This window comes from Oryx dammah, unplaced genomic scaffold (assembly GCF_014754425.2).
Source record: "Oryx dammah isolate SB20612 unplaced genomic scaffold, SCBI_Odam_1.1 HiC_scaffold_23, whole genome shotgun sequence".
NCBI classification, from domain to species: Eukaryota; Metazoa; Chordata; class Mammalia; order Artiodactyla; family Bovidae; genus Oryx; species Oryx dammah.
Genome location: NW_024070207.1, coordinates 89,565,186 through 89,582,537, shown reverse-complemented (window position 1 = coordinate 89,582,537; position 17,352 = coordinate 89,565,186). Strand labels below are relative to the sequence as shown.

The window sequence follows — 17,352 nt, the reverse complement described above, 5'->3', positions numbered from 1 at the left end:
CCATGGGATTTTCCAGGCAAGAGTACTGAAGTGAGGTGCTATTGCCTTCTCCGAGAGTACACATATACATATACATATTTAGAATAATTGAATTGTAAATTTTGAGACAAATCTGATGGGGAACATGAAAAAAATTTAGCATGGCTGTATATGATTCCCTTTTTGCTTCTGGTCATGACTCAGATTGTTTAAAATTTTGAGCTTTTATAGAAGTATGCTGTTAATTAACTCAAGTGTCCTACAGAGTATTGACCATCATTGTGAACAAGTCCTTTATATTTAGATTGTATTTTGTTCAATCATTTAGAAGTCTTTAACAAAGTACTCAAGGAATGGAGTACCAAAACTTTGAGCTTTTGAAGCTCTTAGCAAATTGAAATTATGAAAATAAAGCTTATATATAGGAAGAAATTGAAATTCATTATTTAGCAGATTATATGATGAGAGCCCAAACTGCATACAAGATTTAATTTTGACATTCTACAACCATACTTTGTAATATCTTGACTTGATGTTTCTTATTTTTAACTAAACCATATAATCTGTACGTAATACTAGAATATACTTGAGAAAGCCTTGATTTTTCAGTGTTTAAATTTGGTGAATCATTCAAAAGAATCATAAATACAGAAAATTTATTTAATGAATTTTATCTTGTAAAAATATTTGTTGGACTCCAAATGGAAGCAAAACACATTACCTTTCAAAATATTTTTCAATAAAATAATTAAAATCAAGAATACTCTGTAATTAACAGGAATTGCTCTATGTTATAGATGCTGTAACATCTGTAAAGAGACTGTCTTCTCAATCAACAATATAATCTTCAGAAAAGAATAAATTGAAGTTATACAAAATTTCAAGTTTATTGGCTATAGAGTACAACTTTGAATATTGCATGCAATTTTACTAAGTCCTATGGAAAAAATGTGTTTTCAGAAAAAAATGTCAGTTAACATAGTATTAGAAATAGATATAGCTAATAAACTGATTAAAGTGCATGAATATGTACCAGGAATAACTATTTTCTTTACGTATTTTTTAGTTTTGGAAAATCATTTTGAAAAGTCTTTTTTTTATGGAAATAAATTTATTTTTTAAAATAATTCCAATTTGGGAAATATTTTAAATAGAAAATATATTATACCAATTTTTAAAAAAAGAAAATATATTATACCAATTTATACCAATGAAATTAGTCCAATTTGTTGTCAATAAATACATATTTTAGAAAAGCATGAAATAACAGTTCTTCAATGCTTGATTCTTCAAAATATGTCATTTTGGAAATTAAAACACTTAAAACTATTCCTAGGAGGCTTCTCTTGTTACAGTTACCAGTAACCATCATGTTGTTAAAAACAATGGGCATTTTAAAGTCCTCATCCTACTTGATATTTTTTGTCAGCTTTTCACATTGTTGACTATTTCCCTCTTCTCACAATACTCATTTTTCTTGGTTTCTCTGAGGTACACTACACTCTCTGGTACACACACTTCTCAGTCTCTTATAATGGGCTTTTTTCATTCTTTTCATCATTAAATACTGAAATATATCATCTTAATCCTTAAGCCACATTTTTCATTCTAGGTGGTCCTCAAACTACCGTGACTTCAAGTAACATAAATATATGTATCTCATATCAAAATCACTCTTTTGAATTTCAGACTTAATTATACTATTGCCTAGAAGAAAATGGCTTCCCAGGTGGCACAGTAGTTAAAAAATCGGCTTGCCAAGGCAGGTTACACAAGAGATATAGGTTGGACCTCTGGGTTGGAAAGATCCCCTAGAGTAGGAAATGGCAACCCTGCTATGGCATTCTTGCCTGGAAAATTCCATGGTCAGAGGAGCCTGGTGGGCTACAGTCCAGAGGATCACAAAAAGTCGGACACAACAAAGCACAGCATAGCACTAGAAGAAAAGCTTGTCAAACTACCTCTGTAAAGGGCTATATATTAAATATTTTAAAATTTTTGATCCAGTTGGTTTCTGTCAAACTAATCAACTCTACCATTGCAGTGCAAATGCAGCCATAGACAATATATAAATAAATGAGCCTGGTTGTGTTCCAGTAAAACTTTATTTTTTAAAAAAGGACTGAGCTATTCAACATTGTACTCGAAGTTCTAGCCAGAGTTATTTAGACAAGAAAAAGAAATAAAAAGCATCCAAATTAGTAAATAAGAAGTAAAACTATCTTCATTTGTAGATGACGTGATTCTACATGTAGAAAATCCCAAAGAATCTATAAAAAAGCTACTAGAGATAATAAATTAATTCAGCAAAGTTATAGGTTACAAAATCAACACACATATACACACTGACAAGTTGTGTTTCTAAACACGGGCAATGAAAATTCTCATAAGGTAGTTAAGAAAACAGTTTCATTTGTAATAGCATCCAAAAGTATAAAATACCTAGGAATAAATTTAACCATGGAGAGGAAAGACGTGTACATTGACATTTAAAAAGCATTGCTGAAAGAAATTAAGGAAAATCTAAATGGAAAGATATCTCATGTTCATGGATTGGAAAATTTAATATTTTAAGATATAAATACTATCCAAAGTGGTCTACAGATTCAACACAACTCCTATAAAAATTCCAGCTTTTCTTTGTGTAGAAATGGAAAAGTTGATTTTCAAATTCATATGGCATTCTAAGGGCCCCAAAATATCCAAAACAATCTTGAAAAAGAATCTGGTTGAAGGACTCACACTTCCTGACTTCAAAACTTACTACAAAGCTACAGCACTCAAAACAAAATGGTACTGGCTTATGTATAGACATATAGAGCAATAGAACAGAGCTGAGATCCCAGAAATAAACCCTTGCATATATGGCCAATTGATTTTTGACAAAGATGTCAAGTCCTTTGAATGGGGGAAGAAATTATCTCCAATAAATAGTGCCAGGAAAATCAGATTTCCCCATAAAAAAAGAATGAATTTGGACTCCTGCCTCACACCATATACAAAAATTAACTGAAAATGATCAATGATAAAGTAAAAGAGCTAAGAATCCTAAAACTCTTACAAGAATGCTTTGGGGGAAAGATTTATGATCTTGGATTTGGCAATAGATTCTTAGATAAGACACCAAAAGCACAAGCAAGAAAAGAAGAAACTGATCAATTGAGCTTCATCAAAATTGAAAACCTTTGTTCATTAAATGATACTCTTAAGAGAGGGTGAAGAGTACCTAAAAATGATAGAAAATATTTGAAACTTATAGCCAATAAAAATATAATATTTTGAATATATTAAAAAGTTATAACACCTCTTCAAAAAGACAAACAACCCAGTTAAAAATGCATCAAAAATTAGAATAAAAATCTCTGCAAAGAAGATCTACAAATCAGCAATAAGTACATGAAAAGATACTCCTCAACATCCTTAGTCAATAAAGGAAATGTAAATAAAAGCCAGAAGTGAGATATAATTTCACACTCACTAGAATGGCTATAATGATTTATTTTTAATTTTTACAATTGAAATATAGTTGGTGTACAATATAACGTAAGTTACAAGTGTACATCATAGTGATTCAAAATTTGTAAAAGTTAAATTCCACTAATAGTTACTACAAAATACTAGCTATATTCCCTATGTTGCACAATACATCCTTGTAGCTTATTTGTTAATTATATAATAATTTGTATTTCTTAACCCCTGTTCCTATCTTGTCCTCCACTTCCCCCTCCTCACTGGCAACCATCATAGTTTGTTCTTTATGTCTGTGAACCTGCTTCTTTTTTGTTACATTCGCTAGTTTATTTTTTAGATTCTATATATAAGTGATATCATACAGTATTTGTCCTTCTCTATCTGACATATTAAGTAACATAATACCCTCTGAGTCTATCCATGTTGTTGCAAATGGCAACATTTCATTCTTTTTTGTGGAGAATGGATATAATAATTTAAAAAACAACTAAAAATAAAAAATGCTGGAGAGAATGTGGAGAAATTGGAACTCTTGTATTCTCATGATTGGAGTGTAAAATAGTGCAGCCACTGTGAAAACAGTTTGGTGGTTCCTCAGAAAGTTAAACATAGAATTACTATTTGACCCAGCAATTCCACGCTTAGGTATAATACCCAAAGGAATTGGAAACAGGGACTCAAACAGATGCTTGTATACCGAAGTTATTACCACATTACTCAGAATAGACAAAAAGTGGAAACAACCTAAGTGTTTATCAACAGATGAATGGATAAACAAAATGTGGTATGTACATACAATGAAATATTATTCAGCCTTACAAAAGAATTGTTATTTTTTCCATTTAGAATAGTTTATTGGTTGTGTTAAATAAGATATTATTTATTTTCAAATATTTTATCTAAGAAATTCAAAACTAGAAAGATAGTACCGAGAATCCTATGTGTAGGGCAGCAAAGGAGACAGAGACATAAAGAACAGACTTTTGTACTCAGTGGGAGGAGAAGGTGGGGTGATTTGAGAGAATAGCATTGAAACATATACATTACCATATATAATCCAGTGGGAGTTTTATGTATGATGCAGGGCACCCAAAGCCAGTGTTCTGTGACAATCTGGAGGGATAGGGTGGGAGGGGGTTTCAGGATGGGGGAGGCACTTGTATACCTATGGCAAATTCATGTTGATACATGGCAAAACCTATCACAATATTGTAAAGTAATTATCCTCCAGTTAAAATAAAAAAGTAAATCAAACAAATAAAAATAAGGTCTTTATTAAAAAAAGAAATTCAAAGCACTTGACAGCTGATGCTGGTGACAACTTTGCAATTGGCATTGCTACCCTATTTATATAGTTTCTGAAAACGAAGAAGAAAAATCCATCCTGATTTTCAGCAGCAGAAAATTTTAAAAATCCAGAATTATCAAGACAAAATTTACTAAGATTAGCCCTAAAAGCTGAAATAAAATTATCCCCAGGTGCTTCATCTTTCATAATCTGTTACTGAAGAGATTTTAAGAGATTCAGGATCTGGCCTAGTATAGAAATAGGGCCAAATGGCTTCTATAAAGAATCATTAAACATATAGAGAAGAGTTCTATCATTCATATTATAAAATGGAAACCACACTCAACTCAGTCCAGAATTGTCACAGTCTTTGTAGACTGGGACCTGGGGACTGGAGTTGATGAGAAGAGGGACACAGAGGACCCAAGTCTCGAGTGAAACAAGGGTGCATTATTTGCAGAAATGCACGTTTATATATCTTCATACAAGACAGCTTTAGGCAGTAAAAAAAATTGAGCAAAAACAAAGCCAAGCAAATAACAATCTTTAAAGGGCCAGAAAGCATTCCATATTCTGAGTAAGAGGGGCAAAATGGAATAGATTACCTTTAAGTAAAAGGCCACTGAAGGGAGTCACTGAAAGGAATCCAAACAGGTGCCCTTTCTCATGATCTCAGTCCTGAGAACTGCGTGCAGCTCTGCTTGTTCCTGTTTTCCAGGAACTGATAAGGAATAGAGAGAGTCCACACAAAAGAAAGTAACATATTGGATCCCTTAAAGTTGAAAGTCCCCTGACACAGAAAAATGCCTATTTTGCTGGGTCTTATTACTGGCAGAAGCTGGCTGTCTTAGGATTCATTGCACCTTAAGTGCTGTCAACATATCTCCCAGCTGCCTGGAATCTATCTTGAACTGGCTGATTCCACCAGTTCCTAGGAAGACTATCTTAACACACACTCAATGCCCATTTAGTTTTGTTTTCCACTTCTACTTCCCAGTAATGCCTGCCGTAATTAAATCTCTTAGAACCCAGGATAGCAGGGCAGAGATGAAATCTCTGTAAGTTATGACAAAGATTTTGTCTTTTTTCTTTCCCTGTTGCATACTTTTTCTATCCTCAGAGACAATAAGCCTAGGGTAAGCAATTTCAAGATCTAGAATCACATCTACTTGTAATGGTTTGATGATTTTGCCCAAGCCAGAATATTGTGAAGAATACTGAATCCATATTTCTTTAATTCAAATAAGAAGATGTCGGGGTATTTTCAGTTTCGATACCTGTGATGGGATATTCATAACATGTATCAAGAATCCCACTTCTGACTGCACAAACTTGCCCTCTCCCTCCCTCAGTAAATGTTTTATGTGGAAACATGATCTGACAATGTTATGGAGTTTTCATTTAGTGTTGTTAAAATATCCACCCCTTCATTTTGTACCTGCTTAATAGCCCCTTGATTATTCTATACAAATAGTTTAAATTGCTCAAATTCAGAATTTATTTCTTCTCTCCTATACTCTACATTCTTTTCCAGTTTCACTTATTTGTTGGTTTGCAGAATTATCACTTCTTAAATCCGTTTTACATTGCTCTTGGAGGGCTCCATGCTACAAGAGAATGAAGTTCTGATACACACTACAACATGGGTGAGCCTTGAAAACATTATGCTAAGTGAAATAAACCAGACACAAAAGGACAAATATTGCATGGTTCCAATTATTTGAAATATGTAGAATAGGCAAGTTTATGGAGATAGAAAGTCGATTAGAAGTTACCAGGGGCTGAGGGGAAGGGGGAATGGGGAGCTATTTTTTAATGGTTACAGAGTTTCTGTTGCTTCCCAGATGGCGCTAGTAGTAAAGAATCCACGTGCCAATGTAGGAGACACAAGCTGTGAAGATTCCCTGGAGAAGAGCATGACAACCCACTTCAGTATTCATGCCTGGAGAATCCTATGGACAGAGGAGCCTGGCAGTCTACAGTCCATAGGGTCACAAGAGTTGAATACGACTGAAGCAACTTAGTACGTGCAGAGTTTCTGTTGGGGTAATGAAAAGGCTTTGGAAATAGAGAGTGGAAATGTTTGCATGACATAGTGAATGTAATTAATGCCAATAAATTGTATATTTAAAGATGGATAAAATGGTAAATTTTGTTACCTATATTTTATCACAATAAAATTGTAATTTTTTAAAAAAACACACAGTAAGCCAAATTTGTCCTATAGGTCACAGTTTTCCACACCTGGCTGAGACAATATTTATACTTGAATACCTGTTAGCCTTCAATTAAAATAAACGAAAAAAGAATCTCAAAACTGAATTTATGATTGTCCTACACAAATCTATAGATTTTCAGACTTTCCCATCTCAGTTAATGATGCCATCATTTTCCTGGTTGTTCATTTTAGAAACTTGAATGTTATCCTTTACATTTCCTTCTCCTTTAACTCTTATACCTAAGTCCTATTGATTCTATGCTGCTGCTGCTGTCACTTCAGTCGTGTTCAACTCTTTGTGACCTCATGGACTGTTGCTTGCCTGGCTCCTCTGTCCATGGAATTCTCCAGGCAAGAATACTGGAGTGGGTAGCCATTCCCTTCCCCAAGGGATCATCCCGATCCAGGGATTGAACCCAGGTTTTCTGCATTGTTGGCAGATTCTTTACTATCTGAGCCACCAGGGAAGCTATTGACTTTATACTCCTACACATTTTCTAGATCCCTTCATTTCTTTCTGTCTCTACTTTACTATACTAGACCAACTCACCATCATATCCCACCTGGACTTTTGCAGTTGCTTCTATACTAGTCACGCTATTTCCTCTCTTGACCATCTCTAATTCATCAGTGGCAAAAACTGCCAGTTGTCTTCCAATATCCATTCTTTTCCTTCTAAAGTAATAGACTTCTTATCTGGTCATGGAGCCATCTAGGGGGAAAAAATTCACTTTCCCAAACTCCCTTGAGCCATTGGACTAGGTTCTTGCTAAAGAAACAAAATGGCAGTGACATATAGAATTTCCAGGTACCCTTCTTGCTGGCTGAGATGTAGCTTTGGTGCAGAACAAACTTGGACAATGCTGGTAAGGGCAATAATGTAGGGATGATAGAAGAAGAAGATAGATGGAGCCTGGGTGCCTAAAGATTTTTAGGAGCAACATCCAATTCCAGCTCACACTTTACCTTACTTATGCCATTGTTATTTTGAGTCTGTGTTACACTTAGCCAAAAGTATAATCTAATGAAAGAACCATCTTCCACATGATAGCTAGAGTGATCATCTAAGAACACAAATCTGGTCAAAGCAATTCCTAATTTTATTTAAAACCCTTCTGTGGCTGCCCATCAATGAATGAGTGAATATCAAAATTCTTAACGTTGCCCAGAAGACTCTGTGCAAACCAGCTCCTGCTTGTTTCTCTAGCTTCGTTTTGCACCCTAAGGCTCCAAATCTCCAAGAATATTGTCTAAATTTTAGTTAAGTTAAAAAAGCATTTTTTAAATACACAACCCCCCTATATGTAAACCTTCAAGTTTTGAGCTTTCAAAGATGTGAACATGGAGCTTACTAATGCAGACCTGATGGAATCGGAGGCACGGAGAAAAGATGAAGGGAGATAAGAGAAAGAAGAAGTAACCAAAGAACCGAAGGGATTCACAACACAAGAAATGACAAGAGGATTTTATATTTGAGGAGGCACTGTTAGTTTTTTGTTTGTTTGTTTTTATTTTTAATAAGCAGTCCAGAGACAGAGAATAATAGGTTTTGAAAAAAATTTTGTATATTTATTTTTGGGTCTTTGTTGCTGCACACAGGAAGGGGTTATTCTCTAGTTGCAGTGTGTAGGCTTCTCATTGGTGGCACTAGTGGTAAAGAATCCATCTGCTTGGGTCAGAAAGATCCCCTGGAGAAAGGTATGGCAACCCACTCCAGTGTTCTTGCTTGGAGAATGCCATAGATAGAGGAGCCGGGGGGTTACAGTCCATGGGGTCGCACAGAGTCAAACACGACTGAAGCAACTTAGCACATAAGCTTCTCATTGTGGCAGCTTCTCTTGTTGCCAAGTGTGGGCTCCAGGGCACGGGCTTCAGTAGTTGCAGCACACGGGCTCAGTAGTTGACCCATGTGGCATGTGGAATCTTCCCAGACCAGGGATTGAACCCATGTTCCCTGCATTGGCAGGTGGATTCTTAACCACTGGACCATCAGGGAAGTCTAGCACAGTTAGTTTTTGAGGCACAGGATCTGAATGCAGAATGGTACATGAAGGTTGCAGCAGCTGTTCAGATAAAATCCAGTGCTACTATGATGAGAAAAAAAAGTAGAGCTACTATCCAGACATCAGTGGATCATTTTTTCAAGAGGGTAGATAGAATTGAATTCAGCAAGGAATGAGAACCTGTGTCATCAGCGTCAGGCATGAGTGAAATTGTAGCTTACCCTCCATCTCCTGTTGTTGACCATCCTTCAGCTCTACCATTTCCCACCTCCTCTCCTTCTCCCTTCTCTCTTCTTGCCTGTTTACTAGATGCCAGCCCCTGTGTGCCAGCTACTGTACCATACTACTGTACTTTTCAAGGTACTGAAAGGTTGTTGCTGGACCATGAAAGACGCCAGGATTCTTAGCCTCCAGAGGAGAAGAATTCGATCTGGGGCCAGAGATGAGGCTTGATTGCTCAGAGCTTTTGTGTAATAAAGTTTTATTAAAGTATAAAAGGGATAGAGAAAGCTTCTGACATAGACATCAGAAGAGGGCAGAAAGAGTACCCCCTTACTAGTGTTAGCAATGGAGTTATATACCTTTTAATTAGTTATTACAATGAATCAAAAGAATGTCTGGAGGTTGTAAAGATCTTACTAGACGCACTCCCATAATTTACATTTTAAGATAACAGGATTAGCCAGAAGTTTTTCAGGAAGGAAAAACTGTCCTCAAGCAGGATACATTGTTGTTATATAACCCTTAGTACAGAGCTAAACTTAGTTGTTTGTTGTGTAACCATCAGTTTCAGGTTTAAAGATAAAAACATTTTATGTGACTAAGACTAAGGAATGTAGAGGAAAAAAAAAAAGTTTGTCCTTTCCTCCTCCTTGAGTATTCCAGACCCTTCTCTCCTTGGGATCCTGGGACTTCTGATCAACCTGCCTAGGAGTTGACTCTCTTGGTACTGTACTGTAAGATTAAAAATGTTTTATTTTTTGTGTTTAGGTTTGCTTGTTTTTTATGTATTATTTGTGTGAAAAGTATTATAAACTTATTATAATACAGTACCATATAGCTGATTGTGTTAGCTGGGTACCTAGGCTAACTTGTTGGATTTATGAACAAATTAGACTTATGAACATATTCTTGGAGCAGAACTCGTTCTTTTGTAGGTGACACTGTATATTGTTTTCTTTGCATAGAATGCTCTTTCTCGGGATTTCCCTGGTGGTCCAGTGGCTAAGACTCTGAGCTTCCAGTGCAGGGGTACTGGGTTCAATCCCTGGTCAGGGAACTAGATCCCACATGCTGTAATTACCAGTTCACATGCTGCCAGTAAAGATCCCTTATACTGCAACTTAAAAAAAAAAAAAATTACCCACATACCACAACGAAGATGTTATGTGCTGCAACTGAGATCTGGCACAACCAAATAAATAAAGAAACATGAAAAAAAATAATGGTCTTTCTCTCTTTTTCTGCCTGGATCACTCCTATTCATCTGTCAAGTGTCAGATAAAACATCATTTCCTTAAGAAAGCCTTGATCACTCCCCACCCGGCACCATTCTCCCAAACTAGGTAAGGGCTTTCCCTGTTTTATCCGCTCAAAATACTTCTCCCCATTTTTGTTAATATTTGTCTCAATTATTTGAACAGTAATTCAAATAATCCCATACTAGATTTTCAGCTTTATGAGTCCATCTTATTCACTCCAGCTCCTGGCACAGTATCTGGCACATAGTAAGCAACTCAGTGTCTTACATGTTTTTAGTAGACACGAAGTTGATAGTGAGGGCAGTTCCCTGGTAGCTCAGTTGGTAAAGAATCTGCCTGCAGTGCAAGAGACTGGGGTTCAATCCCTGGAAAAGGAAATAGCAACCCATTCTGGTATTCTTGCCTGGAAAATCCTATGTACAGAGCAGCCTGGCAGGCTACAGTCCATGGGGTAGCAAAGAGTTGGACACAACTAAGTGACTGAGCACACACGCAAATAGATAGTACTAATTATTATTACTGGAGCAACGGGAGAAGGATGGCAACCCACTCCAGTATGCCTGCATGGAGAATTCCATGGACAGAGGAGCCTGGTGGGTTACAGTCCATGGGGTCACAAAGAGTCAGACACGACTGAAGTAACTTAGCACAAGGACTACTTTTACCTTGATTAAAGCTACCTCTTGAAACAAATGGCTTCTTGACAACTTTTAAAAGAATCTGAATTCAAGACTGCTGAAAATTAAAAAGAGATATGTTATTTGTCTTTGATCAACAAGTTGAAATTGATTTTTACTTGCCATTTGTCAAACTTGTGAGATATTTTAACACAAAGCAAATTTTATAGTTAAAAGTGATTAGTGGCTATCTTCCATAAAGTATGTAATGTGGAATGAACAGAAGGAAGAAAGGAAATAGGTTTAAAGTAAAAGAATGCAAAGCATAAAAGGCATATATTATTTGGGAGTCATAGGGAGGAAATTGCTTTAATTTAAGATATTTAGTGCCCAGCCATTATTTTGGGGGCTAGATTACCTTAAATTAATGTCTAAGTATATCACCGACTCAATGGACATGAGTTTGAGTGAACTCCAGGAGTTGGTGATGGACAGGGAAGCCTGCTGCTGCTGCTGCTGCTGCTGCTAAGTCGCTTCAGTCGTGTCCGACTCTGTGTGACCCCATAGACGGCAGCCCACCAGGCTCCCCCGTCCCTGGGATTCTCCAGGCAAGAACACTGGAGTGGGTTGCCATTTCCTGGTGTGCTGCAATTCATGGGGTTGCAAAGAGTAGGACACGACTGAGCAACTGAACTGAAGTATATACATATACATATATATAATATGCATGTATATATACATACATGCATACAGGTATTATACATCTGTTTGCCTGGACAATGAGTCTACATATATTGCTACTGAATAAATTCATGGTAGAAATAAACTTTAATAATGAAAACTTAACTTAAAACAAATAAAAATCTTGATGAATATCCACATTATACCAGTGAAACACCAGTGCAGTACTGAGATACTTGCATATAATGACTACAGATAAACATTAAAGGAATGTTCTTCAAAGGAAGAAACAGATCACATCATAAACTATACTTATATTTAAGCTTTTCCTCCCAGGGATTTTACTTTTCTACAATCATTGCCTTCAACCATGCTCTATTGAGTATCTTTTGCATCCCTTAATGATAACTTGGGTGAATTCCAAAGCTTTCTTGTTTCTTCTGATTGCTAAAACTCAGTTCAATCTAGTTAATGTTATGCATGGTGGAGTGTTCAGGAGTAATGCATGCTGATGTTTGCCGCTTACTTTGAATTACATCCAAAAAATAAGATGAATTGATAAATGATACAGGGATAAATAGAAGGTTAGACACGAGATAAAGCAAACATAGCATCAAGGTGGTGAGTATATGGGTGTTTAATGTGTCATTCTTTCAGTTTTTCTGTTTGTTTAAAAATATTCAAAATAAAGTGTTAGGAAAAAAGGCCCTTTCCTCCACCTCTCCCCCAAACCCCCATTTATTCTCAATTTAAAACATCAACTTCAAACTCAGTTTAAGTACTATCTCTTTCCTTCTCCCAGGGGCAGTTGACCCAGGGAACTGTGACTTCATGAACTTATGAGATGTGGGAAGCAAGTGAACCCAGAACTTCCTGCCTGGAAGATTTCAAAATAGGCCTGGTGGGCCTCATTACCGTTGTAGTCAAGTTATGGTTAAGTATTCAAATATGGAACTCATAGTGAAACGGCACAGGCCCCACAGTCCATTCTTGGCTCAAAGTGAAACGGGAAGCAAGTGGAGCTGTAGACCTGACCATGCCAAACCTCTGGAAGGCTGGGCTCCTGATTTAAAATGGGAAATAATGCTGAAGCGATTAAACCCACCTGCACCCATACATCAGAAACACTCCATCAAAAATCCAACCTCAAAGAAAAATACAATCCTGTCAAAAAATAAACTTAAATTTCCAGGGACATAATCCTTTTGCTAGTTTATCTTCTCTGATGAACATGATTTTCTTCTTTTCTATTATTTTATTTTCTATATGAAAAACAGAGTTCTGGAATTTGAAATGTATACTGATTGAGTAACACATTTAAGGTTATTTTCCAAGACTGGCCCTTTCAATATGACGAAGTAGGGAAGTGTCTTAGAGGGGTAAGTCTTGAGCTTCTTTTCTTTTGTCTGGAGTCAATGTGCACCTCTGCCTTTTTCTACAAACTTACCTCACTGCTTCTGCCTTTAAAGTGGAATGTGCTTTGCCACTCTCTTTAGGCTGGTCTTCCCCAAATGCTGGCCTTCTGTTGCCCCTCTTCCTTCTATGCCCAGCATTCTCATCCTTGCATTTCCTGTCTGGCGATATCCCTTAGGGAACCAGCCAACTGGTCAGGGTCTTCATGGTACAGTGCTAGTGACTGGGCTTTTACTCTGCTGCATTGTCACTTTACAGGGACCTTCAGTGCAAGGTGGTACTGATGGTGATTGTCACACTTCTTGCCACAGTCCCTAATGACTGTAAAACAGTCATTAAAATTTAGTGAATATGTCATTGTGAAGGTTCACTTTGTGTCAATTTGGCTAGACTATGGTGCCCAGTTGTTTGGTCAAACATTCGTCTAAATGTTGCTGTGAAGGTATTTTGTAGCTGTGATTAACATTTCTAATCAGTTGACTTTAAGTAAAGGAAGTTACCCTTGATAATATAGGTGAGCCTCATCCAATCAGCTGAAGGTCTTAAGGGCAACACCGAGGTTTCCTAGAGAAGAAACAATTCTGCCTCAAGACTGGAACATAGAAACCCTGCCAGAATTTCCAGTGTGTTGGCCTGCTCTATAGATTTCGACTTGCCAACTCCCACAATTGTATGAACCAATTAAATATTTTCCTGTCTCCCTTTTCCTTTTTTTCCTCAATAATGCTTTTAGCATAGTGAAGTATATGGCTGGATTTAGAGTTGAACAAATTTGGGGGGCTACTGTTAACCCAATTCACAGGAGACTGACACACAGATTAGAATGCCGATATGTAATTTATAATGTGAATTCTGAGGATTGTGTTTTTCTGCTGGTAAATGAATTCTGTCTGGGCTCCTGAGGAAACCCTTATGTGGAAAGAAGGCTGCTCCTAGGCAAGAAAACAGAGAGAGGGGAGGTAGCTAGATGATTTTAATGACTGCTATCATCAGATTTGATAGCTAAATGCAACCATCTTCGTCACAGGTATATACCAGCTGTGGGGTCTAGTTGGCTATGTTCGTAGGACAGGGCACCTTTTCTCTCTCAACACTGCTGAATGGACATTGCCAGCTTCGACCCTGACTTATCTTTTTTGGTTCTGTGTTTCCATGATGACTATCTGTTTCTGTGGATATTGCATTTCCTTTAGCTATTGGCAATCCCGTTACAACCGAGAGTCTCTTCTTATTTTATGATCTATTTTTAAAAGTATGATGTATTAATTTCATAACTTGAAATCTCAGAGTTTTGATAGCACCTTCCTGTAGAGTTACTCTGAGTGTCCCATGTTTTGTCAGCTCAATGGGTCAGCTTGTCATCCCAAAACAAAGCAGCTTTGCTCCCTCACTTAAGCCTATTATTCTGAAATGATCTACTTCTGGAAAATACTGTTCCAGAGCCTCCCTGTGCAAACCAGACTGAAGCTAGTCTCCAGCTGAGACCACATTCGGGCTCAACTCCCCCACCTCCCATTCCATTCTGTTTCTTTCAACCCCCTTCTCTTAACAACATTCTGCCAAAAAAATCGCTTAACACAAGAACTCTTATTTCAGGCCTGCTTCTCAAAATGGGAACTTTAAGATATTTAAGTAGATTAATTTACATATACATTGGGACTAGTTAACATCTTCAAATTGCATGCTTATTCCTTTAGAAATTCTTTGAATTACTACTGGTTGACTACTGTTTGAGTTACTACTGGTTGTTCACCATCATACACAGAGTGGAGGGTTCAATGCCTCTGATTTTTTTTTTTTTTTTTTGGTTTCCTAGTGCATATAAAAGTCATGTTTATACTATATTGTAGCTTATTCAGTGTATAAGAGCTATATACTTAAAAACAATGTACATACTTTACTTTACTGCTAAGAAAATGCTAGCCATCATCTGCTGCTGCTGCTAAGTCGCTTCAGTCATGTTTGACTCTTCGCGACCCCGTGAACTGCAGCCTACCAGACTCCTCCGTCCATGGGATTTTCCAGGTAAGAGTACTGGAGTGGGTTGTCATTGCCTTCTCCGAGTCATCATCTGAGCCTTCAACAAGTCAGTCTTTTTGCTGGTGAAGGATCTTGCCTCAATGTGGATGACTGCTGACTGATCATTGTGGGTGGTTGCTGAAGGTTGGGATGACTGTGGCAATTTCTTAAAGTAAGACAACAATGAAGTTTGCTGCATCAATTGCGATGTCTCTGATTTTAAAGGCTAATGGTCAGAGGTGGCTGATTTTACCCAGACCAAGAAACTGTGAACCTTCTTCTTTTCCTCTTTAGGTTGTCTGCCTCTGTCTATCCCTGCCATTTCTCCTCTTCGTGGCTATTGTCATTGTAGCATTCTTTCTAGGAGTTTCTCCCATTTTGCCATAACATCATTTTGTCCTTTTCCTGTGGCTCAGCCTCCAAAGCTAATAATCATTGATGGTAAGTGGAGGGACATGGTCAGAATTACTGTGGGGAAATACCCTAGTTCCAGCACACCCAGACTTTTACTCAGATGTAATGTGACCTATTCGGAGAAGAGGATGGCACCCCACTCCAGTACTCTGGCCTGGAAAATCCCATGGACGGAGGAGCCTGGTAAGCTGCAGTCCATGGGGTCAGGAAGAGTCAGACACTACTGAGTGACTTTCAATTTTCACTTTCATGCATTGGGGAAGGAAATGGCAACCCACTCCAGTGTTCTTGCCTGGAGAATTCCAGGGATGGGGGAGCCTGGTGGGCTGCTGTCTATGGCATCGCACAAAGTCGGACATGACTGAAGTGACTTAGCAGCAGCAGCAGCAATGTGACCTATTAGCCATTTGTCATAGTGGTTTCAAAGAAGCAGTCCCTCGCCTATGCCAGAACCTTGCAAAACACTCTGGATATCTCTTAGTGAAGGAGCAGATGCAGAGGTGCCTATGGCTACCCTGATATAGCTGAAACCTATTTTTTTGTTCTTGAAGTGAAGTGAAGTGAAGTGAAAGTCGCTCAGTCGTGTCTGACTCTTTGTGACCCCATGGACTATAGAGTCATGGAATTCTCCAGGCCAGAATACTGGAGTGGGTAGCCTTTCCCCTTCTCCAGGGAATCTTCCCAACCCAGGGATTGAACTCAGGTCTCCCGCATTGCAGGTGGATTCTTTACCAGCTGAGCCCTAAGGAAAGCCCCAAAATACTGGAGTGGGTAGTCTATCCCTTCTCCAGCAGATCTTCCCGACCCAGGAATCGAACTGGGATCTCCTGCATTGCAGACGGATTCTTTACCAACTGAGCTATTTTTTGTTCTTAAGAGTTTCCAATCCTTATCATTCTTTGCTCTGACTTTAGCTGACCTGGACTAGATCAAGGTAATGCAAATTGCAAAGGGCCACTAGTGGGCCATAAACGCAGGGTAAACCCCTGTGCTGGGGACGTGTCACTCTGGTTCCATGGTGTGTCTCATGCTTTGGTTAGTGGACTGCCAAGTATAGGTGGAGCAGGACTGAGATCTGCTCATGCAGTGTGATGCCTTGGCACTGGCCTATGACAACACTTCTCCAAAGCACATTCCAACAGATTCCTTTACTGGCCCATCAAGAGACAGAAGCCCTCCATTACCTGATGGATAGCTCTGTTGGCTTGTTCTTAGATGCCAGCCTCCCTTGCTATTAAAGATTTTGCACAAGAAATCTTTAAAATGGTCAGTCCTTGGTCTACCGAGGTGTGTTTGATGAATTAGTCACTGCTCCTTGATACTGACTTAAGGCCCTAGACGTCTTTGATACATAGCTGGAAGGAAATAGCAGGCAAGATTTTTCTGGTTTAACCCCACCTCCACCTTCGGCTCAAGGATTCTTGATTTGTCCCTAACCCAGCGACAGAGGATGAGATGGTTGGATGGCATCATCGATTCAATGGACATGAGTTTGAGCAAACTCTGGGAGATGGTGAAGGAGAGCGAAGCCTGGCATACTGCCGTCCATGGGGTCGCAAAGAGTCAGATACTACTGAGTGACTGAATAACAACGTCTTTATAGACAGTCATTCAAATCTCAGCATGGTCTTGCACAGAACTCAGTGAAAGACAAGCTGCTTTCACCACTCTTTAATTTAGGTGTATTTCTGAAAAGAATTCCCTGGTCAGTATCCTCAGGATAGTTAGCATCAGCTGGTGAGAAAACAGGGCTGCCCTCCTGGGGTAG

General features: G+C 38.1%; 1 pseudogene; it reads right to left on the bottom strand.

Annotated features, from left to right (window-relative positions):
• Positions 1–4,934: 4,934 nt before the first annotated feature.
• On the bottom strand, positions 4,935–6,344 carry LOC120882232 (annotated as a pseudogene).
• Between the last annotated feature and the right edge of the window lie 11,008 nt (positions 6,345–17,352).